Source organism: Cervus canadensis, chromosome 1 (genome assembly GCF_019320065.1).
Source record: "Cervus canadensis isolate Bull #8, Minnesota chromosome 1, ASM1932006v1, whole genome shotgun sequence".
Lineage (NCBI taxonomy): Eukaryota > Metazoa > Chordata > Mammalia > Artiodactyla > Cervidae > Cervus > Cervus canadensis.
Genome location: NC_057386.1, coordinates 51,036,393 through 51,062,754, shown reverse-complemented (window position 1 = coordinate 51,062,754; position 26,362 = coordinate 51,036,393). Strand labels below are relative to the sequence as shown.

General features: G+C 39.1%; 1 long non-coding RNA gene and 1 pseudogene across 1 annotated transcript; both read left to right on the top strand.

Annotated features, from left to right (window-relative positions):
- The first annotated feature begins 13,024 nt into the window (after window positions 1–13,024).
- LOC122450108 lies at window positions 13,025–13,967 on the top strand (annotated as a pseudogene).
- Window positions 13,968–18,916: 4,949 nt separating this feature from the next.
- On the top strand, window positions 18,917–19,603 carry LOC122450180. Its single transcript, XR_006272079.1, has 2 exons — window positions 18,917–19,032; window positions 19,520–19,603. It is a non-coding gene; the product is annotated as an uncharacterized LOC122450180 (long non-coding RNA).
- The last annotated feature ends 6,759 nt before the right edge of the window (window positions 19,604–26,362 follow it).

Genomic DNA, 26,362 nt, shown 5'->3' with positions numbered 1-26,362 from the left:
TTTCATTTCTTTTTCATTTATTTCAGCTTGGATATTTATGGTGTCTTTTCTTCTGATAATTTTGGGAGGTTTTTTGTTCTTCTTTTTCCAGTTGTTTTTGGTGTAAAGCTCGGTTGTCTATTCGATGTTTTTGTTGTTTCTTGAGGTAGGATTGTATTGCTATAAACTTCCCTCTTAAAACTGCTTTTGCTGCATCCCATAGGTTTTGAGTTGTCATGTTTTCATTGTCATTTGTTTCTAGAAACTTTTTGATTTTCATTTGGATTTCTTCAGTAACCTGTTGGTTATTTAGCAACATGTTGTTTAATCTCACTGTTTGTGTTTTTTACAGTTTTCTCTTGTAATTGATACCCAGTCTCATAGTGTTGTGATCCAAAAGGATGCTTGATACAATTTCAATTTCCCTAAATTTACTGAGGTTTGATTTGTGACCCAAGATGTGGTCTATCCTGGAGAATGTTCCATGTGCACTTGAGAAAAAGGTGTATTCTTCTGCATTTGGATGGAATGTCCTGAAGATACAATGAGATCCGTCTCATCTAATGTATCCTTTAAGACAACAAGAAAATATTGTGAATCTTCACTAATTTTCTGTTAATGCTCTGTCCATTGGCTTGAGTGGGGTGTTAAAGTCTCCTACTATTATTATGTTACTGTCAATTTCTCCTTTTATATCTGTTAGTGTTTGTCTTATGTATTGAGGTGTTCCTATGTTGGGTGCATAGATATTTACAATTGGTATGTCTTCCTCTTGGATTGATCCATGGATCATTATGTACTGTCCTTCCTTATCTCTTGTAATATTCTTTATATTAAGGTCTATTTTGTCTGATATGAGGATAGCTATTCCAGACTTCTTTTGTTTCCCGCTTGTATGGAACATATATTTCCATCCTCTCACTTTCAGTCTATATGTGTCTTGAGGTCTGTCTGAAGTGGCTTTCTTGTAGACAGAATGTATATGGGTCTTGTTTTTGTATCCATTCAGCGAGTCTGTATCTTTTGGTTGGAGCGTTTATTCCATTTATGTTTAAAATAATTATTGATATATATGTTCCTTTTGCGATTTTCTTAATTGTTTGGGGTTTGATTTTGTAGATCTTTTTCTTCTCTTTATTTCTTACCTATTTAAGTCCCTTTAACATTATTTGTAAAGCTAGTTTGGTGGTACTGAATTCTCTTAACTTTTGCTTTTCTGAAAAGCTTTTGATTTCTCCATCAATTTTGAATGAGATCCTTGCCAGGTAGAGTAATCTTGGTTGTAGGTTTCCCCCTTTCAGTATTTTAAATATATCCACCATTCCCTCTGGCCTGCAAAGTCTGCTGAACAATCAGCTGTTAAGCATATGGGGTTTGCCTTGTATGTTAGTTGCTGCTTTTCCCTTGATGTTTTTAATATTCTTTCTTTGTTTGTAACCTTTGTCAGTTTGATTAGTATGTGTCTTGGTGTATTTCTCCTTGGCTTTATCCTGTATCAGACTCTTTGCACCTCTTGGACTTGATTGACTATTTCCTTTTCCATGCTGGGGAAATTTTAAACTGTAATCTCTTCAGAAGTTTTATCATACCCTTTTTCTCTTCTTTTTCTGGAACCCCCATAATTCGAATGTTGTTACATTTGATATTGTCCCAGAGGTCTCTGAGACTATCCTTAGTTCTTTTCATTCTTTTTACTATATGCTGCTCTTCAGAAGTTATTTCCACCATTTTATCCTCCAGCTCACTGATTCATTCTTCTGCTTCAGATATTCTGCTATTGATTCCTTCTAGAGTATTTTTATTTTCAGTAATTGTGTTGTTTGTCCCTGTGTGTTTATTCTTTAATTCTTCTAGGTCTATCTTAATTGATTCTTGCCTTTTTTCTATTCTGTTTTCAAGGTTTTTGATCATCTTTGCTATGATTATTCTGAAATTTTTTTCAGGTAGTTTGCCTATTTTCTGTTCATTTATTTGGACTTCTGTATTTCTCGTTCGTTCCTTCATTTGTGTAGTATTTCTCTGCTTTTTCATTACTTAAAAAAAAATTAAAAAAAAAAAAACTTATTGTGTTTGAGGTCTCCTTTTCCCAAGCCTCAAGGTTGAATTTCCTTTTCCTTTTGGTTTCTGCCCTCCTAAGGTTGGTTCAGTGGTTTGTGTAAGCTTCACATAGGGTGAGATTTTTGCTGGGTTTTTTCTTTGTTGTTGTTGTTGTTGTTTTTCCTCTGATGGGCAAGGCTGAGTCAGGTGGTAATCCAGTCTTGCTCTGATTTGATTTGTATTTTTGTTTTGTTTGTTGTTTAGATGAGGCGTCCTGCACAGGGTTCTACTGGTGGTTGGGTGAACCTGGGTCTTGTATTTAAGTGGTTTCTAGTGTGTGAGTTCTCATTATTTGATACTCCCCAGGGTTAGTTCTCTCGTAGTCTAGGGTCTTGGAGTCAGCAGTACTCCCATTCCAACGGCTCAGAACCTGATCTCTGGTCAAGAATAAAGATTTCACAAGTGGTTTGTTATGGCATTAAGTAAGATTAAAGCAAATATCTCAAAATGAGAAACAAAAGATAAATGCCAGACAAATGGCAGTTATAAAATCAGACAAATAATAATTAAAATAATGAAATATACACATGTACAAATACACCCATAAGCAAAATCAAAACAGTCCAACAAAAATAAAGTACAGTAGATTGACCTGGCAAACAAAGGATATAAAATTTATATTTACCAGTTAAGAAAAAAACGAACTCAAGCACAAGCTGGAAAACAAAGCTAAAGCAAGATGCAAAGTGGGGAATAAAGCAGTGAAAACAAAACTAAGAAATATTGAGAGGAATGGAAAGATAGAAAGAATAGCTATGCAAAGTTAAATAGAGGTAGATAAAAACATTTATATACATTAAAGATTAACTGCAAGGAGAAAAGAACAGTAGGAAAAGCAAACAAAGGAATAAATATAGAAAAATAATAAGTTTTTTTAAAAATTAAAATGAAGAAAAGAAAAAAAAAAAAAAAGGAAAACTCCACAGAACTGCAAAAGCCCAGCGTAGAGACAGAGGTTTGTAACAACTATAAAAATAAAAAATATGACTGAGAGAAGAAAACAAAATCAAAAGCTTAATTAGATTACATAGTGCCAATAAAATTGACAACTACAATGGCAGGGAGGTCAAGGGGAAGGAAAAAAGTAAAATAAATCCAAAAAAACCACAGAATAGGTCAAAATATAAGAATAATAAATGTTTTTCTTGAGACACTGCTGTCAGATTCCTTTTCCTCACCGGAATCACAGTCCTCCTCACCTCCCTAGGATGCCCTCCAACAATGTGCTGGCCTCTGGACCTGCTGTGGGGACAGCTCAGATTCTAATTTGGTCCTACTCCTTGTGTTCTTGCCTCCAATGTCCACAGCTACCAGGACTAGTGCATTTTCCTGGTGGGAGTCCTCAACGTCCTTTTATATATTCCATGTCACTGAGTCTGGCTAGCTGATCATGTGGATTTAATCTGCAACATGTACAGCTGGTGGGAAGGTTGTGGGTCTTCTTCCTTAGCCACATTGCCCCTGAATTTTAATTCTGGTTTTATTTCCACCTCTGCATGTGGTTTGTTCCCTGGAGTTTGCTCCTGAGGCTGCCCTGGAGGACTTGGTTATGCCCCTGTGAGGGCCAGGTGTGGAGGTGGTTCAGCTGCTTGGATTGCAGGCGTTCTGGCATGCCAGGTGCTCGGGGGAGTTGGTGGCTAGGGCAGCAGGAAATATAGTGTTCTAGAAGGGTATGGCAGCCAGTATGGACTAATACCTTCCAGTATTCTTGCCTGGAGAAACCCCCTGACAGAGAAGCCTGGCAAGCCACAGTCCACAGGGTCGCAAAGAGTTGGACACTACTGAAGAGACCCTGCATGCATAAACACAAGCTTTTTTTTTAATCTGTGGCAGCTCTGCCCAAGTGAGGGTTAAACATGATGGTGGTGCACCTGCTTGGGTAGCCAGGACGCTGGAGGCACCAAATGTGTAGGGACACGGACTGCCTCCACCACAGGAGTTATGGCCCAATCAGAGTCTTTTTTTGAGCCTCTGGTAGCTGGCAATCAGAAGGCCTCTTTGGCCAGTCTTTCTCCTTGCTCTGCCCATTCAGGCACTTAGAGGGCTCCCTTGCCTGGGGTCCTTCTCTGTTGTTCGGTGCAGCAGGCACACAGAAGGGCCCCCCTGGCTGGGGTCTTAGTCTGTAGATCAGTGCAACACACATAAAGGGGCACTCTGCGTGGGTCTGACTCTGTAGTTTAATGGGCCAGCTTCTTGATTGTTCAGCAGCCCATGCTGGCTTTTGGGGAGAGAGAGGCTATGGTGACGGCTCCAACCCCTAGGTGTGACTCAGCAGTATCGTCTTGTTTCAGTGGCTGCCTGGCTTTCTTCCACAGGCATTTCCCACCACAGTCTCCTCCCACACATTCCCCTCAATCTGTCTCTCTGCAGTCAACAGCAGCCCTCGCCCTGGGATTGCTCCACAATCCCTCAACTCCAGCTCCCAGCCACTGAGCCTTCTAGGGGACCTGCATTCCTGTCCAGGGTATGGTGCAGCAAGGACTGTCTGATTCTCATTCCCTTTAGTTTGCTGCAGATGAGCTGTTTCACTCTCAGCCTTAAATGTTTCTCCTCTGACTCAGACAATTGCCCTGATGTGGGGATCGGACCCCTGCTTCAGTTCCCCCACCCACTGAGGTCCTACGAATGCTCCTGCTTTTTCCCTTAGTTCCTTTCTCTTATCGAGTTTTGCATGGTTCTATATATTCTTTTCCACTGGTTGGGTACTCCTGCCTGCTCTCAGCTGGTGTTCTGCGTGCACTTCTGTGTCTGAAGGTGTACTCCTGATGTATCTGTGGAGAGAGATGTACTCCACGTTCACCTACTCCTATGCCACCTTGTTCTCACTCCTGCTTTTTTTTTTAAATTGAGAACTAAATCAGAATCATAATAAATTAATCCAGGTAATTTAAGTAGTTCTTTTTGATAGTTACAGTTAATGGCATCTCACGGTAATGGGCTGTCACTTCAATCGTGTCTGACTCTTTGCCAGCCTATGGATTGTAACCCTCCAGACTCTTCTATCCTAGGGATTCTCCAGGCAAGGATACTGGAGTGGGTTGCCATTTCCTTCTCCAGGTCTGACTGTAAAGGAAATTGATAAGACCCATTTATTTCTCCAGAATCAACCCAGGCTATTTTAAGAAAAGACTAGAGTTTAAAATGAACTGAAACTCTAAATATTGGAAGAGCTAGTGTTTTTAGAATCTCTTGTACTTAGAAGCCACAATTTCATATACTTTAAAAAATAAACCAGAGGGATTGTGCTTTGCTAAGTATAAATATTTGTAACAAAAGAATTCAGATCATCCTGGAAATCTCATGTAAAACAGAAAACTGTATCTAAGAACTCACAGTTTTTATTCTACACCAAGATAATAAAACTTATCTAAACAGTACGTCATAATAGGAGTGTATATACAATTCATGTACTAGTCCTTGTATAAAAGGAAGGACTTCATTGAGTAGTAATTCATATATAAAGAGTACTAGAGTTTTATAGATGGTGCAATAGAATTGGATATACATGGGGAGTTGACCTTGGGTTCTGGTTGGTAAAATAAATGACAGATTTATAGGGTTTGTTTCCAGTGTAGTATGCAAACCTTTCCCCACCTATCATGTTGTCCAAGATCAATTAATTTTTTAAATTTTATTTATTTATCCATTTTGATGGAAGATTCTTTTTTATTTTATTTATTTATTTTAATTGGAGGCTAATTATAATATTGTAGTGTTTTTTCCATACATGCACATGAATCAGCCATGGGTGTACATGTGTTCCCCATCCTGAACCCCCCTCCCACCTCCCTCCCTATCCCATCCCTCAGGGTCATTGCAGTGCAACAGCTCTGAGCACCCTGCCTCATGTATTGAACCTGGACTGGCAATCTAGTTCACATATGTTAATATACATGTTTCAATGTTATTCTCTCAAATCATCCCACCCTGGCCTTTTCCCACAGAGTCCAAAAGTCTGTTCTTTATGTCTGTGTTTCTTTTGCTATCTTGCATATAGGGTCATCATTACCATCTTTCTAAATCCCATATATACATGTTAATATCCTGTATTGGTGTTTTTCTTCCTGACTTACTTCACTCTGTATAATAGGCTCCAGTTTCATCCATCTCATTAGAACTGATTCAAATGCCTTCTTTTTAATAGCTGAGTAATATTCCATTGTGTATATGTACCACAGCTTTCTTATATATTCATTTGCCGATGGACATCTAGGTTGCTTCCATGTCTTGGCTATTATAAACAGTGCTGTGATGAACATTGGGGTACACATGTCTCTTTCAATTCTGGTTTCCTCGGTGTGTATGCCCAGCAGTGGGATTGCTGGATCATATGGTGGTTCTATTTCCAGTTTTTGAAGGAATCTCCACACTGTTCTCCCTAGTGGCTGTACTAGTTTGCATTCCCACCAACAGTGTAAGAGGGTTCCCTTTTCTCCACACCCTCTCCAGCATTTAATGCTTGTAGGCTTTTGGATAGCAGCCATTCTGACCGGCGTGAGATGGTACCTCATTGTGGTTTTGATTTGCATTTCTCTAATAATGAGTGATGTTGAGCATCTTTTCATGTGTTTGTTAGCCATCTGGATGTCTTCTTTGGAGAAATGTCTGTTTAGTTCTATGGCCCATTTTTTGATTGGGTCGTTTATTTTTCTGGAATTGAACTGCAGGAGCTGCGCGTGTATTTTTGAAATTAATTCTTTGTCTGTTGCTTCATTTGCTATTATTTTCTCCCATTCTGAAGACTGTCTTTTCACCTTGCTTATAGCTTCCTTGATTGTGCAAAAGCTCTTAAGTTTAATTACGTCCCATTTGTTTATTTTTGCTTTTATTTTCATTACTCTGGGAGGTGGGTCATAAAGGATCCTGCTGTGATTTATGTCAGAGAGTGTTTTCCCTATTTTTCCTCTAGGAGTTTTATAGTTTCTGGTCTTACATTTATATCTTTAATCCATTTTGAGTTTATTTTTGTGTATGGTGTTAAAAAGTGTTCTAGTTTCATTCTTTTACAAGTGGTTGACCAGTTTTCCCAGCACTACTTGGTAAAGAGGTTGAATTTTCTCCATTGTATATTCTTGCCTCCTTTGTCAAAGATAAGGTGTCTATAGGTGCATGGATTTATCTCTGGGCTTTCTTTCTGTTCAATTGATCTGTATTTCTGTCTTTGTGCCAATACCATACTTTCTTGATGGCTGTAGCTTTGTAGTATAGCCTGAAGTCAGGCAAGTTGATTCCTCCAGTTCCATTCTTCTTTCTCAAAATTGCTTTGGATATTCAAGGTTTTTTTTGTATTTCCATGCAAATTTTGAAATTATTTTTTCTAGTTCTCTGAAAAGTACTATTGGTAGCTTGATAGGGATTGCATTGAATCTATAGATTGCTTTGAGTAGTATACTCATGTTCATTATATTGATTCTTCCAATCCATGAACACGGTATATTTCTCCATCTATTTGTGTCATCTTTGATTTCTTTCATCAGTGTTTTATAGTTTTTTATATATAGGTCTTTTGTTTCTTTAGGTAGATTTATTCCTATGTATTTTATTCTTTTCGTTGCAATGGTGAATGGAAATGTTTCCTTAATTTCTCTTATTGTTTCCTTAATTTCTTTTTCTGTTATATGACCCAGTAATCCCACTGCTGGGCATACACACTGAGGGAACCAGAATTGAAAGAGACATGTGTACCCCAATGTTCTTTGCTGCATTGTTTACAATAGCTAGGAAATGAAAGCAACCCAGATGTCAATGGGCAGATGAATGGATAAGAAAGCTTTAGTAAATATACACAATGGACTATTATTCAGCTATTAAAAAGAATGCATTTGAATCAGTTCTAATGAGGTGATTGGAACTGGAACCTATCATATGGAGTGAAGTAAGTCAGGAAGAAAAACACCAATGCAGTATTTTAATGCATATATATGGAATTTAGAAAGATAGTAACAATGACCCTACATGCGAGACAGCAAAAGAGACACAAATGTAAATGACAGACTTTTGGACTGTGGGAGAAGGCGAGGGTGGGATGATTTGAGAGAATAGCATTGAAACATGTATATTAACATATGTGAAATAGATCACCAGTCCAGGTTCGATGCATGAGACAGCTCGCTCAGGGCTGGTGCACTGGGACAACCCTGAGGGATGGAATGGAGAGGGAGGTGGTTCAGGATGGGGGACACATGTACACCAATAGCTGATTCATGTGAATATATGGAAAAAACCACCACAATATTTCAAAATAATTAGTCTCCAATTAAAATAAATTGATTAATTTACCAAAAAAAGAGTGCATTCCTTGAGAGGAGAAATATACAAGTAGAATATACAAGGGCTTCCTTACTGAAAACCAAATCAGAGTAATAATGAATTAATCCAGGTAATTTAATTAGTTGCTGTGGAGGCACAAGAGACTCAGTTTCAATCCTTGGGTCAGGGAGATCCCCTAGAGGGGGAAATGGAAACCTACTTAAGTATTCTTGTTTGAAAAATTCTACAGACAGAGGAGACCGGTGGAGTGAGTCCAGGGTGTCACAATGAATGGGACATGACTTAGCAACCGAACAACAACAGATAATGTTGCAGTTATTAACATCTGACAGTCAAGGAAACTGATAAGACCTATGTCCTTCCTTAGCATTGACCAGGGTATTTTGACAAGAAGCTGAAGTTTAAAATGAGCTAAAAAATAAAAAAATAAAAAAAATTTAAAAATGAGCTAAAACTCAATACTGGAAGGAATTAGTGTTTTTAAAATCTCTTCTATGTGAAAAAAATCAGAGCTCACCAGTTTTTTTTTTTAAACAAACCTGAGAGATTATATTTTGCTAGCTATAAATATTTGTAACGAGGAATTCAGACCAACCTGAAATCTCAAGTAGAATAGGAAACTCTAAGAATCACAGTTTTTATTGTATACACTAGGATTATGAAGCCAGTTAATTACAGTTCTAAACAGTTCATCATAAGATAGTGTATATACTTCCTGTACTACTCCTTTTATGAAAGGAGGGATCTTACTGAATAGTAATTCCTATATAAAGAATACTAAAATACTACAGATGGCTCAATGTAATTGGACATGGATGGGAAATCAGCCTTCAAATCTGATTGAGAAAATAAAAAAGAATTTACAAGATTTATTTCCAATGTAGTAAACAAACATTTTCCACCTATGGCATTGTGCAAGTTAAGATCAATTAATTCTAGCATTGAAACATGTATATTACCATATGTGAAATAGACCACCAGTCCAGGTTTGATGCATGAGACAGGGTGCTCAGGGCTGGTGCACTGGGATGACCCTGAGGGATGGGATGGGGACGGAGGTGGGAGGGGGGTTCGGGATGGGGAACACATGTACACCTATGACTGATTCATGTGATGTATGGCAAAAACCACTACAATATTGTAAAGTAATCAGCCACATATTAAAATAAACTAATTAATTTTTAAAAAGGTCAATTAATTCTTTGTAAAAAAAAAAAAAGAAAGAAAGAAACTATCAAATCTGTTGTCTTTAATGACACCGTGAAAAAGAACTGTCCATTGTGCTGACAACAAACTTCCCTGGTGGCTTAGACGGAAAAGCGTCTGCCTACAATCCGGGAGACCCAGGTTCGATCCCTGGGTTGGGAAGAGCCCCGGGAGAAGGAATGGCAACCCACTCCCGTATTGTTGCTTGGGAAAATCCCATGGATGGAGGAGCCTGGTTGGTTACAGTCCATGGGGTCGCAAAGAGTCGGACACAACTGAGCGACTTCACTTTCTTTTCTTTCTTTATTGTGCTGACAAGAGCAGTAAAACTCAAAGTCGGTGGTTCTCAAACTGTGGCCCTAGACAAGCAGCATTAGCATCATCTGAAAGTTTGTTAGAAATGTGAATTCTCTGACTCAATCCAAGACCTACTAAAGGAAGAATTCTTCATGGGTAATTCTGAGTTTTAACATCCCCTCCAGATAATTCTAGTGGATGTTCAAGTAAGTGAATGAATGAACTATGAAATGGGTCTTTGCAAAAGTCCCAGAAATTTTGTTTATTTTGGAGAAACTCTGTCCTTTCTGACCCTCATCTCCTAATCCTACATATTATGAATCTCTACAGCTTTCAATATTCTTGGTGGGTTTTTGTTTTCTTTTGTTGTTTTGTGTAAGTTTTTGTTGTGGTTTTTGGTTTCTTTGTCTTTTGGTCCAAGGAGAACTTTCCAATAGTAAGTCTTTCTGAAAGACTTTGGAACTTTGAAACAACTCTCATTGTTCCCTTGTTCCCAGCAGGAATCATTCCAGCTCTGCTTCCTGAGCCCAGTCCAATCATTTCTCCCTGAGGATATACTCTCTTCCCCAGGGTCATGCCTCTGAGTCCTGTGTGTGAGGGATGGACAGAGAACAGGAAGATGTGGGGCTACATGGGGAGGATCCCACCAAAAGATGCATGACCTCAACCCTCTTCCCCCATTCAGGGCTAAAGGAAGGTGAGAGCCTGAGGGCTTTCCAAACAAGCATATAAGTCAATGGTAGTTAGGTTTTTGGAAACGCCAACTGGAGAATAAACATGTGACATAGTAGCTTAGTTGGTAAAGAATCTACCTGCATTGCAGGAGACCCCAGTTCTTGATTCCTGATTCTGGAAGATCTGCTGGAGAAAGGGTAGACTACCCACTCCAGTATTCTTGGGCTTTCCTTGTGGCTGAGCTGGGAAAGAATCCACCTGAAATGCAGAAGACCTGAATTCAACCCCTGGGTTGGAAAGATCCCCTGGAGAAGGGAATGGCTACCCACTCTAGTATTCTGGCCTGGAGAACTCCAGGGTCTGTGTAGTCCATGGAGTTGCAAAAAGTCGGACACGACTGAGCGACTTTCATTTGCACTTAACTTTCACATAGACTTGATGGTACTAAATCTAATGTTGGAAGAGAGCTTTGGGAAATAATTTGGGTGCATGTACTGTTAAAATAACTGCGTCAGGTTGCATTTAAAACCCAGTAATTTTAGCAACCAAGTATAGCACTGCCCTTGTGAGATAGGAAACAGAGGATAAGTAAGTTCACTTTAAATATCTCCAAATAATCCATTGCCTACTTAATACAGTATTTGGCAACATTCACTGAGCATGTGCTGTTACCAGAGTTTCTGTTCCAAGATCTGGGGTTGTTAAGATATTGAAGTTATGATGCAGTTGGTTGAGGGGAGAAAGTGGAAAAACGATGGTAAATATATAACAGAAGTATTTTTGAAATGTTATAAGAACCCTGAGAATGGAAAATTTGTTCTGCACGGGAGAAAGGTGACAGGAGTAACAGAGGGTGACATTTGAATGGGCTTTTCTAGATATGAGAAAGTCAGATCAGAATTCTGGGAAACCAATATGGAAATAAATAAATTAAATATTTAATAATCGATTGAAAAGCTTGTGGCCCATTGGAGGTATAAATACTGATTAGGAAAGCAGATGAAGATTACATTTCATAGTCTGTATGACATGCTGAGTTGCATACACTTCTGTATGTGTTTCTACCCTGACTTGATCTGCAGGGTATTGAATGTGGCTCCTAAAGGATTCTGGTGGAATCACTACAAGAATAGATGTGAGAGGGGAACGTGATCAGATCAGCATTTAGAAAAGTCTCAGGTACAGCTGTGTAGAAGGTGTACTGGAGGAAGAGAAGATGAAAGTGAAAAATAAGAAGGGGGTGATCTTTAATGGATAATGGATCTGGGGAGTCAGGTGAGAGTGAGTGGAGACTGAGAGGAAGTGGAAGGGGTGGGGTGTCACCAATCATTCTATCTCTCACCCTCCAAGAGTCTTTCTTCACCTTTGGTCCCAATTTCTCCTCTGCCCCTTCACCTTTCCATTCCCCATCCTTCACTCATTCTATTTCCCTGTCTTCCTTCCTTTTAAATTTCTTCTTCCATTCAATTCTTCACCTATTTCCATTTCTTCTCCTTTAATAATTTTTTTTCTCTTCTATTGGATTGGATTCAACAACTTCTGAAATTGCTGTCTTTTCAGAAGAGCTCTAAGTCTCCTGTTCAAACAATATATTCATCTATGTCTGTACTAATTAGTTACACTTCTGCCACTTGACTCTGCCTATGTTGTGGGTGAGCTGAGCCTCACTCAGTAAGGGGTTACCTACTGTGGAGGATGGGGAAAAACGAAATGTCCCAGATGTGCAGTTGTGGCCAGAGATTCTCCTGCATGAACTTGCATATTTCACTCATGCTAGAATTAATACCAGGTACTTATTAGTTACTAACAGCAAGGATGATCACTGCAGGGCACAAATAAATTCTGAAATGAAGATTGTATCCATAGCACATTTTTGTTGAATTGTAGAAGAAAACCATAGACATATGAAAAAGTTCATTAACATTATTATCTGTTAACTGTTGATTGAAAGAAAAATGATTGGAACAAAAATGTATTAGAGACTGGAAAGGGGAGAATATCTTAAGAGTAGGAGACTACACAGAAGAGAATGATTACCATTTATTGTTTTAGACAGTGTTCTAGAAAACTTGTGTGTTATTTTATTCAAGCTCCGAGACAAATTTACAGACATTTTCTTACAGAGATGAAATCTGAGACTCAGATAAGAGATTTACTTAAGGTCAAATCTCAGAGAAATATAAAGTTATGAACTTTACATTTCCGAACTCCGTTGGGCTCTATGTGTCTTCTCACCACTCTATTACCACTGAATCTTTGAAAAGCAGGTTGCATATGTCTCTAGATCAATTTAAGTTATCTTGTGAATGTGTATTCCAGTATCAACTCTCCAAAGACAAGATCACTTATATCAGCCCAAGGTATTATGATCTGCACATGAAGGTGTCCTTTGTATGGACTTGGACAATTGCCTTGAGTCACTGAGCACTAGAATGGCGCATAGTAACTTCATACACCTCTGTTTGTGGTGTGTTTTCTTTAGGTGTATGGAGCAGAGAGCATGGATTCAGGGAACCACACATGGGTGTCAGAGTTTGTCTTCCTGGGGCTCATAGTCTCAGGAGCTCCAGCTCTTCTTGTTCCTGGTATTCCTGTTTGTCTACACCACCACTGTCATGGGAAACCTCCTCATCATGGTCATGGTGACCTCTGATTCCAGGCTCCACACACCCATGTATCTCCTGCTGCCAAACCTGGATGTCTTAGATATTTGTTTCTCCTCAGTCACTGCCCCAAAGATGCTGGTGGACATCCTCACTGAGAAGACCATCTTCTACCAGGGTCGCATGGCCCAGATTTTCTTTTTTCACCTCTTGGGAGGTGGGACTGTCTTCTTCCCCCCAGTGTTAGCCTGAGACCACTACATAGCCATCTCCCGGCCCCTCCACTATGTCACCATCATGAACACTCGAGTGTGTGTAGGGCTGGTGGTGGCTGCCTGGGTAGGGGTCTTTGTCCACTCCATTGTCCAGCTGATTCTGATGCTCCCATTACTTTTCTGTGGCCCCAACACAGTTATCCAACCCTTGGATAACTTTTACTGTGACATTCCACAAGTGCTGAGACTTGCCTGCATGGACACCTCTCTCCTGGAGTTCCTTGTGATCTCCAACAGCGGGATGCTGGTCTTCATCTGGTTGCTCCTCCTTCTGATCTCTTATACTGTCATCCAGGTGATGCTGAGGTCCCACTCAGGGAAGGCAAGGAGGAAGGCAGCTTCCACCTGCACCACGCACATCATCGTTGTTTCTATGATTTTTATTCCCAGTATCTATATCTATGTTTGACCCTTCCCTTCCTTCCCCATGGACAAAGCTGTGTCTATCAGCTACACCGTCTTGACCCCTATGCTCAACCCCATCATTTATGCATTGAGGAATCAGGAGATGCAGGCAACCATGAAGAGGTTAGGCAAACGCCTAGTGATTTCCAGCAGAAAGTGAACTTAAGATAGATTGACTTTAAATGACAAATGTTTTCTCTGAACTGTTTTCCCATGTGAGAAGTGAAGAAAAGATTTTACTGAGTGTGGCAGCTGAGACAAAGTAATATTTCTGTGGACCTACTCCTGTGTCAGGTATTGTGTTAGGCATTTTCGTACTTTTGTGTCATTCTCAGAAAACTGACAGTGGGTATGCTATTATTATATTAAACAATTTTGTCCACCCCTGGTTCCTCAATGGTAAAGAGTGTGCTTGCCAATGCAGGAGACATGAGTTCAATCCCTGGGTCAGAAAGATCCCCTGGAGAAGGAAATAGCAACCCATTCCAATATGCTTGCCTGGGAAATCCCATGGACAGAGGAACCTGGTGGGCTACAGTCCTTGGTATCCCAGAGAGTAGGATGTGACTTAGCAACTAAATGAACAAATCAGTTTTACAAATGGGAAAACTCAGACAGAAGTGACTTTCTCAATAATGAGGAGCAAGTGAGGTGAAGAGCTGGGCTAGGGGACATTTTCTCTGACTGCAAGTTTCGAGGCAGAGGATACAGGTAGAATTTAATACTCAGTGTCTCAGACAATCACAAGGGAAAACTTAGAGAGTTCCTCTTCTATGGATAAATATCTGTGATGAATGCTCCATATTTTCATTTCAACTTTGAAGCAATCACATTTGTTTTGCTCTCTGTCTCTCTACCTCAACCTCATTGTGGTACTTTGGAAGTGATCTCACTTGTAACACTGTCTGAAAATTCCCATAAGTGTATTTTCCCTTTGGATTGTTCCTTTTCTACCAAATACTCTTTGGATAATATGAAAACTATTCTACTTTCTGAACCAAATCTTTACATCATTAGTATGGTGTGGCTAAGAAGAAGATGCTCTAGGATGGTTTGGGAACCAAGGCCAGAGAGAGCAGGACCATATCTATTAGTGGTCCTGATCTGAAGTATGGGTTCAGTCCAAGGCTGCTGCCTCATGGGGTTTTGCCTTTCCCTTTGACTTCCTACCCTGGAATGAGGGCTTCTTAAGGGTGGGGGCTGTACTTTATTCATCTTTAAATCCTCTCAGGACCTAGACATTATCTTATTCAGATAGGCATTTCTCCTTTTTCTTGCATACTGTTCTTTCCCTGTGAGTTGTAATCTTCTTTTATCTCTGTATAAAGTAAGATGAAAGTTGTTCAGTCATGTTCAACTCTTGGCAACCCCATGGACTATACAGTCCCTGGCATTCTCCAGGCCAGAATACTGGAGTGAGCAGCTGTTCCCTTCTCCAGGGGATATTCCCAGCCCAGGGATCAAACCCAGATCTCCCACTTTGCAGGCAGATTCTTTACCAGCTGAGCTCCCAGGGGAGCCCCACGTCTCTGTATAACTTGTATTTATTTACCCCATTTCACTGAAGTATGTTTCCCTTCGTTAAAATCTTGGGCAATGTATAACATTGCTCCAAAGTTAAGAAGAGAATAGAAAGCTTTTTGTTTCCTCTTCCCTCCTAGCAACCATCCCATCCAGGAAATAAAAGTTACAGACTCTTCAAGCCATCATGGCAGCTCTGAATTCATCTTTTCTTCACTGATACTTCCCTGTCCCATTTCACACATTTCTCCCCATTTGCAGTGGGTGTTTGGAGATGACAGGAGAGAAAATGAACTCTGTCATATTTGATCTGGGAGGTCCCACAGAACAGTGTTTTCCCATTCACGCCTAAGTCCTTTAAATATTTGACAATTACTTTTCTCATCCTCTAATTTGTCTCTTTTCCAGATGCAGCATCTACATTCCTTCAATTATTTCCATTGTGACAAGTTTCCTGATTCCAACATCCTGACCATCTCCTCTGTATTTGCTCTCATATGATCACATGGCTCATAAAATGTGATGCTCAGCATATGACACACAGCTATATGGTGGGTGTGAATTCTTTTGGACACTATGATAGACCTCTTTGAAATACACATCCGTAAGGATGCTTTTCATTGCAAGTAGCAACATAACCAGATCACAGTGGCTTAAAGAATGAGGAGATTATCTCACTTAGAAAGATTAGAGGATACACAATTGTATAGTTGGTTAATTCATCAACTCCAACATTTTAGGATCTGTTTTGGCTGCTCTATAATTCCCTGTCTTTCCCATAATGATGACAATATGGCTTCCAAAACTTCAGTCATTGTACCTTTTTAAGAAACTTTTAATTGAAGGATAATTGCTTTATAGCATTTTGTGGTTTTCTGTCATGCATCAACAAGAATCAGCCATAGGTACACCCATGTCCCCTCATTCCCAGACCTCCCTCCCCTCTCCCTGACCACCTCACCCTTCAGCCTGTTGCAGAGCCCCTGTTTGAGTTCCCTGGGTCATACAGTAAATTCCCATTGACTGTCTGTTTTACATACGGTATTGTAAATTTCTATCTCTCTATACATCTCCCCTTCTCCCTCCTCTCCTCCCACTGTGTCCATGGGTCTGTTCTCTGTTTCTCCATTGCTGCCCTGAAAATAAATTCATCAGTGCCATCTCTTCAAATTCTATATATATATGTGTCAGCATACGATATTTATTTATTTATTTATTTTTTTAGGTTTTTTTTTTCTTTTTTTCTTTTTTTTAAATTAATTAATTTATTTTTTCAGTGGGTTTTGTCATACATTGACATGAATCAGCAATAGATTTACACGTATTCCCCATCCCGATCCCCCCTCCCACCTCCCTCTCCACCCGATTCCTCTGGGTCTTCCCAGTGCACCAGGCTCGAGCACTTGTCTCATGCATCCCACCTGGGCTGGTGACCTGTTTCACCATAGATAGTATACATGCTGTTCTTTCGCAACATCCCACCCTCACCTTCTTCCACAGAGTTCAAAAGTTTGTTCTGTACTTCTGTGTCTCTTTTTCTGTTTTGCATATAGGGTTGTCGTTACCATCTTTCTAAATTCCATATATATGTGTTAGTATGCTGTAATGTTCTTTATCTTTCTGGCTTACTTCACTCTGTATAATAGGCTCCAGTTTCATCCATCTCATTAGAACTGGTAGCATACGATATTTATATTTCTCTTTCTGACTAACTTCTCTCTGAATAACGGGCTCTATTTTCACTTCATTAGAATGCATTCAAATACATTCCTTTTTATGGTTGAGTAGTATTCCATTGTATGTATGTAACACAGCTTCTTTATCCATTCATCTGTTGATGGACATCTAGGTTGCTTCCATGTTCTAGCGATTGTAAAAAGTGCTGCAGTGAACATTTGGGATACATGTGTCTTTTTCCTTTTTTATTTCCTCAGGGGGTAAATGCTTAGGAGTGGGATTGCTGGGTCATGTGGTGGTTTTACTCTAAGCTTTTTAAGGAGTCTCCATACCATCTTCCATATGGCTGTATCAGTTTACATTCCCACCAACAGTGCAAGAACGTTCCCTTTTCTCCCCACCCTCCCCAGCATTTATTGTTTGTAGACTTTTTTAAGATGGCCATAGTGACACGTGTAAAGTGGTATCTCATTGTAGTTTTTTAAATTTATTTTTTAATTGAAGGATAATTGCTTTACAGAATTTTGTTGCTTTCTGTCAAACCTCAACATGAATCAGCCATAGGAATACATAAATCTCCTCCCTTTTGAACCTCCCTCTCATTTCCCTTCCCATACCACCCCTCTAGGTTCTTTCCTTGTGTTTAGCCTTTGTTAGTTTGATTAGTATGTATCTTGGCTTGTTTCTTGTTGAGTTTATCCTGTATGGGACTCTTTGAACCTCTTGGATTTGACTATCTCCTTCTCCATGTTGGGGGAATTTTCAACTATAATCTCTTCAAAAATTTTCTCATACCCTTTCTTCTTCTCTTCCTCTTCTGGGACCCCTATAATTCACATATGGTGCACTTAATATTGTCCCAGAGGTCTCTGAGACTATGCTCAGTTCTTTTCATTCTTTTTTACTATATGCTGCTCTTCAGAAGTTATTTCCACCATTTTATCTTCCAGCTCACTGATTCGTTCTTCTGCTTCAGATATTCTGCTATTGATTCTTTCTAGAGTATGCTTAATTTCAGTAATTGTGTTGTTTGCCTCTGTATGTTTATTCTTTAGTTCTTCTATATCTTTTTAAATTGATTCTTGCATTTTCTCCATTTTGTTTTCAAGGTTTTTGATCATCTTTACTATCATTATTCTGAATTCTTTTCAGTTACTTTGCCTATTTCCTCTTCATTTATTTGGACTTCTGGGTTTCTAGTTTGTTCCTTCAGTTGTGTAGTATTTCTCTGCCTTTTCTTTTTTTAGCTTATTGTGTTTGAAGCCTCCTTTTCCAAGGCCTCAAGGTTGAATTCTTTCTTCCTTTTGGTTTCTGCCTTCTTAAGGTTGGTCCAGTTGTTTGTGTAAGCTTTGTATAGGGTGAGATTTGTGCTCAGTTGTTGTGGTTGTTGTTTTTCCTCTGAAGGGCAAGGCTGAGTGAGGTGGTAATCCTGTCTGGTTATGATTTGGTTTGTATTTTTGTTTAGTTTGTTGTTTAGATGAGGTGTCCTGCACAGAGTGCTACTGGTGGTTGGGTGATGCCGGGTCCTGTATTCAAGTGACTTCCTTTGTGTGAGTTCTCACTATTTGATACTCCCTAGTGTTAGTTCTCTGGTAGTTAGTGTCTTGGAATCAGTGCTCCCACTCCAAAGGATCAGGGCTTGACCCCTGGTGAGAAATGAAGATTCCACAAATGGTTTGTTATGGCATTAAGTGAGATTAAATCAAATACCCCAAATCAAGAAACCAAAGATGAACTCCAGACAAATGGCAGTTACAAAATCAGGCAAATAATAATTAAAATACTCATGAGCAATGTCAAAACACTCCAACAAAAATAAAGTACAGCAGATTCACCTGGCAAACAAAGGAAATAAAATTTATATTTACCAGTTAAGAATAAAACTAACTAAAGCCCAAACTGGAAAACAATATTAAAGCCAGGTGCCAAGTGGGTAATAAAGCAATGAAAACAAAACTAACAAATATGTTGAGAGTAAAGGACAGAAAGAAAAGAAAGAAAGAATAGGTATGCAGAGTTAAATAGAGGTAGATGAAGATTTATGTACATTAAAGATTCACTGCAAAGGGGAAAGAATAGGAAAGGCAAACAAAGAAATAAATGTAGAAAAAATATAATAGGTTTAAAAATTAAAAATTAATATTATAAAGAAGAGAAAAGGGGGAAAAGGCAGAAGAAATAAAATGGGGTGGGAACTCCACAGAACTGCAAAAGCCCAATGTAGACACAGAGGTTTATAACAACAATAAAAAGTGTGACTGAATATATACATATACATATACACCCATCAGCAAACTCAAAAAAGTTAACAAAAATAAGGTACAGTAAATTGACCCGGCAAACAAAGGAAATAAAAAATTATATGTACCAGTTTAGAACAAAACTAACTAAAGCACAAAAAGGAAAACAAAACTGAAGCAAGGTACCAATTGGGGAATAAAGCAATACAAATAAAACTAACAAATATGTTCAGTGGAAAGGAAAGAAAGAATAGATATGCATAGTTTAATTGAGGTAGATAAAGAAGGTTTATTTACATTAAAGATTAACTGCAAGGGGAAAAGAACAGTAGAAAAAGCAAACAAAGGAATAAATGTAGAAAAAACAATAGGTTTAAAAAATTAAAATAAAAAACAGGAAAAAAAAAAAAAAGGAAAACTCCACAGAATTGAAAACGCCCAACATAGAGGTAGATTTGTAAGAACAATACAAAATGTGACTGAGAAAAAAAAAAAAAAAGCTCCGAAGCTTAATTAAATTTCATCGTGCCAATAAAATTGACAACTACATCAAAGGGGTAGGAGGGAATGGGGAAAAAAAGAGAGAAAAATTCAAAAGAATCTACAGAACAAGTTAAAACATAAGAATAATAAGTGTTTTTCTTGAGTCACTGCTGTCAGTCTTTTTCCTCTCTGGGAATCACAGTCCACCTCACTTCCCTAGTATGCTCTTTAATACTGTGCTGATCTCTGGACCTGCTGTGGAGGCAGCTCAGATTCCAATCTGGTCCTTCTCCTCTGTGTTCTTGCCTCCAGTGTCCATAGCTATGAGAACTAGTGCATTTTCTTTTGTGGCTGCTCTCAATGTCCTTTTATATATTCCATAGACTCAGAGTCTGCCTAGTTGATCATGTGGATTTAATCTGCAGCTTGTACAGCTGGTGGGAAGGTTTTGTGTCTTCTTCCATAGCCACACTACCCCTGGGTTTCAATTGTGGTTTTATTTCCACCTCTGCATGTGCGTCATCCACTGCAGTTTGCTCCTGAGCCTGCTCTGGAAGATTTGTGTTTGCCCCTGTGAGGGCCAGGTGTGGAGGTGGTGCAGCTGCTTGGTCGTAGGGGTTCTGGCAGCACCAGGTACTCAGGGGAGTTAGCGGTTAGGGAAGAAGGGGATAAAGTGCTCTAGAAGGATATGGCAATCAGTATTGGCCAATACACTCCTGTATTCTTGCCTGGAGAACCCCCCTGACAGAGAAGCCTGGCAGGCCACCGTCTACAGGTTCGCAAAGAGTCAGACACAACAGAAGCAACCCTGTGCTCATAGATGTAAGACTTTTTTTGCCTGAGGCACCTCTGCCCCAGTGAGGATTGAACATGAAGTTTGCACAGTTACTTGGTTTGTGGGGGTTCTGGCAGCACCAAGTGTGCAGGTACACGCACTGCCTCCACCCCAGGAGTTATGGTACTATCAGAGTCTTTTTCGAGCCTCTTGTAGCTGGGGATCAGAAGGCCTCTTTGGTCTGTCTTTTTCCATAGTTCAACCCATGCAGGCACTTAGAGGGCCTAGGGTCCTCTGTTGTTTGGTGCATCAGTCACTAAACGGGCACCCTGGGTGGGGTCCTACTCTGTAGTTCTGTGCAGCAGGCATTTAATGGGCCAACCTCTCTATTGTTCAGCTGCCCATGCTGGCTTGTGTGGTCTGAGAGGCTGTGGTAATGGCTCCACCCCGTACTAGTGACTCAGTAGTATCGCCTTTCTTCCATGGCTGCCTGTCTTTCCTCCACAGGCATTTCCCACTATAGTCTCCTCCCTCACAATCCCTCTATCCATCTCTCTGCAGTCAACAGCAGCTCTTGCCCTGGAATTGCTCCACAACCCCTAAACTCCAGCTCCCAGCCACTGTGTCATCCAGTACCTGCATCCCTGTCAGGGGTATGTATGGCTTCGGCAAGGACTGTCTGATTCTCATTTCATTTAGGCTGCTGCAGATCAGCTCTTTCACACTCAGCTTTGAATGTTTCTCCTCTGACTCAGACAATTGCCCTGATGTGTGGATCAGACCTCTGCTTCAGTGTCCCCATCCACCGAGGGCAGGTCCAGTCGTATGAACACTCCAGTTTTTCCCCCTAGTTTTTTCATCCTACCTAGTTTTGCATGGTTCTACGTATTCTTTTCCACTGGTCAGGGGCTCCTGTCTGCTCTCAGCTGATGTTCTGCATGCACTTCTGTGTCTGAAGGGCTATAACTGATGTATCTGTGGAGAGAGATGTACTCCGCGTCCACCTACTCCTTCTCCATCTTTTCCCAATCTCCTCATTGTAGTTTTGATTTGTGTTTCTCTAATAATGAGTGATGTTGAGCATCTTTTCATGTGCATGTTAGCCATCTATATGCCTTCTTTGGAGAACTGTTTCTTCAGGTCTCTTTCCCACTTTTTGATTGGGTTGTTTGCCTTTCTGGTATTGATTGGTATGAGCTGCTTGTATATCTTGGAAATGAATTCTTTATCAGTTGTTTCCTTTGCTATTATTTCCCCCCATTCTGAGAGTTGTCTTTTCACCTTCTTTGAAGTTTCCTTTGCTGTGCAAAAGCTTTTAAGTTTTATTAGGTCCCACTTCTTCATTTTTGTTTTTGTTTCCATTACTCTAGAAGATGGATCATAGAAGATCTTGCTTTGATTCATGTCATCGAATATTCTGCCTATGTTCTCCTCTAAGAATTTAATCATTTCTGGTCTTACATTTAGGTCTTTAATCCATTTTGAGTTGATCTTTGTGTATGGCAGTAGGTAGTGATCTAATTTCCTTCTTTTGCACATAGCTGCAGTTTCCAGGACCATTTATTGAAGAGGTTGTCTTTGCCTCTGTATATTCTTGCCTTCTTTGTAAAAAGTAAGGTATCCATAGGTGCATGGGCTTATTTCTGGGTTCTCTATCTTGTTCCATTGGTGTATATTTCTGTTTTTGTGCCAGGACCATACTCTCTTGGTGACTGTAACTTTGCAGTATAGTCTGAAGTCAGGAAGATGGATTCATCCAGCTCCATTCTTCTTTCTCAAGACTGCTTTGGCTATTCGGGGTCTTTGGTGTTTCCATATGAATTGTGAAATTTTTTGTTTCTAGTTCTGTGAAAAATGTCATTGGTAATTTTGTAGAGATTACATTGAATCTGTAGATTGCATTTGGTAGTATAGTCATTTTCACAATATTGATTCTTCCTACCCAGGAACATGGAATATCTCTCCATCTGTTTATGTTGTCTTTGATTTCTTTCATCAGTGTCTTATAGTTTTCTGTATACAGGTCTTTTGTCTCCTTAGGTAGGTTTATCTCTAGATATTTAATTCCTCTTGTTGCAATGGTGAATGGATTGATTCTTTAATTTCTCTTTCTGATTTTCGTTGTTAGTATATAGGAGTGCAAGCGATTTCTGTGTATTGACCTTGTATCCCGCGACTTTGCTGAATAGCTCTAGTAATTTTCTGATACTTTCCTTTGGGTTTTCTATGTATAATACCATGTCATCTGCAAACAGTGAGAGCTTTATTTCTTCTTTTCCCATCTGGATTCCTTTTATTTCTTTTTCTTCTCTAATTGTCATAGCTAGGACCTCCAAAACTATGTTGAATAATAATGGTGAGAGTGGACACCCTTGTGTTATTCCTGGTCTTAGAGGGAAAACTTTTAGTTTTTCACCATTGAGAATAATATTTGCTGTGTGTTTTTCATATATGGCCTTTACTATGTTAAGGTAGGTTCCTTCTATGCCCATTTTTTGAAGAGTTTTAATCATAAATGAATGGTGAATTCTTTTGAAGGCTTTTTCTGCATCTTTTGAGATGATTATATGGTTTTTAATCTTTAAATTTGTTGATATGGTATATCACCTTGAATGATTTGTGTACATTGAAGAATGTTTGCATCCCTGGAATAAATCCAACTTGATCATGGTGTATGACCTTCTTAATATATTGTTGGATTTTGTTGGCTAGAATTTTGTTGAGGGTTTTTGCATCTATGTTCATCAGTGATATTGGCCTGTAATTTTCTTTTTTTGTGTTGTGTTTGCCTGGTTTCGGTATCAGGGTGATTGTGGCCTCATAGAATGAGTCTGGAAATTTTTTTGGGAAAAATTTCAGAAAAATAAGCATTAGCTTTTCTCTAAATGTTTGATAGAATTCCCCTGTGAAGCCATCTGGCCCTGGGCTTTTGTTTTGGGGAAGATTGTTAATCACTGTTTCAATTTCAGTGTTTGTAACTAGGTTGTTCATAATTTGTTTCTTCCTGGTTCAGTTTTGGGAGGCTGTTCTTTTCTAAGTATCTGTCCATTTCCTCTAGGTTGTCCATTTTGTTAGCATATAGTGCTCACAATATTCTCTTATGATCCTTTGTATTTCTGTGTTGTCTGTTATTAACTTCTCCTTTTGCATTTCTAATTTTGTTGATTTGATTATTCTCCCTTTTTTTCTTGATGAATCTGGCTAGTGGTTTGTCAATTTTGTTTATCATCTCAAAGTGAAGTCGCTCAGTCATGTCCGACTCTTTGCGACCCCATGGACTGCAGCCTACCAGGCCTCTCCGTCCATGGGATTTTCCAGGCAAAAGTACTGGAGTGGGTTGCCATTTCTTTCTCCAGGGGATCTTCCAGACCCAGGGATCGAATCCAGGTCTCCTGCATTGCAGGCAGACACTGTGCTCTCTGAGCTACCAGGGAAACTTCATCATCTCAAAGAACCAGCTTTTAGTTTTATTAATCTTTGCTATTATTTCCTTCCTTTTTCATTTACTTCTGCTCTCATTTTTATGATCGCCTTCCTTCTGCTGACTTTGGGGTTTTTTATTCTTCTTTTTCCAGCTGCTTTAGATGTAGAGTTAGGCTGTCTATTTGATGTTATTTTTTTATTTTTTGAGGTATGATTGTACCGTTATAAACCTCCTTCTTAAAACTGCTTTTGCTGAATCCTATAGGTTTTGGGTCGTCATGTTTTCACTGTCACTTTTTTCTAGTAATCTTTTGACTTCCTTTCTTATTTCTTTAATAACTTCTTTGTTATTTAGTAATATATTGTTTAATCTCCATGAGCTTGTGTTTTTTGCTGTTTTTTTTTTTTTTTTTTTCCCCTTGTAGTTGATATCTAGTCTCATAGCGTTGTGGTCAGAGAAGATACTTGATACAATTTCAATTTTCTTAAATTTACTGAGGCTTGATTTGTGGCCCAAGATGTGGTCTATCTTGGAGAATGTTCCATATGCACTTGAGAAGAAACTATTCTGCATTTTGATGGAAAGTCCTGAAGATATCATTTAGGTCCATTTGGTCTAATGTTTCATTTAAGGTTTTTGTTTCCTTATTGATTCTCTGTTTTGATTATCTGTCCATTGGTGAGAGTGGGGTGTTAAAGTCCCCTACTATTGTTTTGTTGCTGTCAATTTCTCCTTTATGCCTGTTAGTGTTTGTCTTATGTATTGAGGTGTTCCTATGTTGAGTGCATAGACATTTATAATTGTTATGTCTTCTTCTCGGATTGACCTCTTGATTATTATGTAGTGCCCTTCTTTGTCTCTTATAATATTATTTATTTTGCCTGAAAGAAGGATTGCCACTCCAGCTTTCTTTTGGTTTCCATTTACATGGAATATCTTTTTCCATCCTTTTGCTTTCAGTCTGTATGTGTCTCTAGGTCTGAAGTGGGCCTCCTGTAGGAAGCATATATATGAGTCTTATTTTGGTATCGATTCAGTCAGTCTGTATCTTTTGGTTGGTGCATTCAATCTGTTTACATTTAAGGTAATTTTTGATACATATGTTCCTATTTGCATTCTCTTGTTTGTTTTGGGTTTGTTTTTGTAGGTCTTTCCTTTCTCTTGTGTTTACTGGTGCTGTAAGTCCCCCTGGTATTTGTTTCAAGGCAGATTTGGTAGTGTTGAATTATCTTAACTTCTGCTTGTCAATAAAACTTTTGATTTCTTTATTAATTTGAATGAGATCCTTGCTGGGTAGAGTAATTTTGGTTGTAGGTTTTTCTCTTTCTGCACTTTAAATATATCCTGCCATTCCCTTCTGGCCTATAGAGTTTATGCTGAAAGATCTGCTGTTAATCATATGGGTTTTCCCTTGTATGTTACTTGTTGCATTTCCCTTGCTGTTTTTAATATTCTTTCTTTGTGCTTAATCTCTGTTAGCTTGATTAATATGTGTCTCAATGTGTTTCTCCGTGTGTTTAACCTGTAAGGGACTCTGTACTTCTTGGACTTGATTGACTATTTCCTTTCCCATGTTGGGGAAGGTTTCAATTATCATTTCTTCAAAATTTTTCTCAGTGCCTTTCTTTTTTTTCTTCTTCCTCTGGGTCCCCTATAACTTAAATGTTGGTGCATTTAATATTGTCCCAAAGATTTCTGAGGCTATCCTCAATTCTTTTCATTCTTTTCCCTTTATTCTGCTCTTCAGCAGTTATTTCCACCATTCTGTCCTCCAGCTCACTTATCTGTTCCTCTTCCTCAGTTATTCTTCTATTGGTTCCTTCTAGAGTATTTTTAGTTTTAGTAATTGTGTTATTCATCTCTGTTTACTTACGCTTTGTTTCTTCTATGTCCTTGATCATTGTATTAACTGTGTTAAATGCTTCTTGCATTTTCTCCATTCTATTTTTCAGTCTTCAGAGCACCTTTGCTATCATTATTCTGAATTCTCTTCCAGGGAGATTACTTATTTGCTCTTCGTTTATTTAGTCTTGTGAGTTTCTACCTTGCTCTTTCATTTATGCTGTATGTCTCTGTCTTTTCATCTTTTTTTCCCCTAACTTTCTCCACTTGAGGTCTCCTTTGCTCAGGCTTTAGGGTTGTATTACTTCTTCCTTTTGATTTTTATACTTGAAGGGAGTTGTTGGTTGGGTGGTTTGTGTTGATTTCTTGTTGGGGGTGACCGTGCCTATTTTTTAGTGGGAGGAGATCAAGCAGGTGATGACAGAAATACTGGGACATATCCACACTCTTCCACACATACAGTAATGACCAAAGTGTTCTAAAGAAGAAAGTACAGTAGATTAACTCGGTGAGCAAGAGAAACCAGAGGTGATATCAACCAATTGAAAGCAGAGTTAACAAGTGCTTCATCTGGAAATCTGAGCATGAGCAGA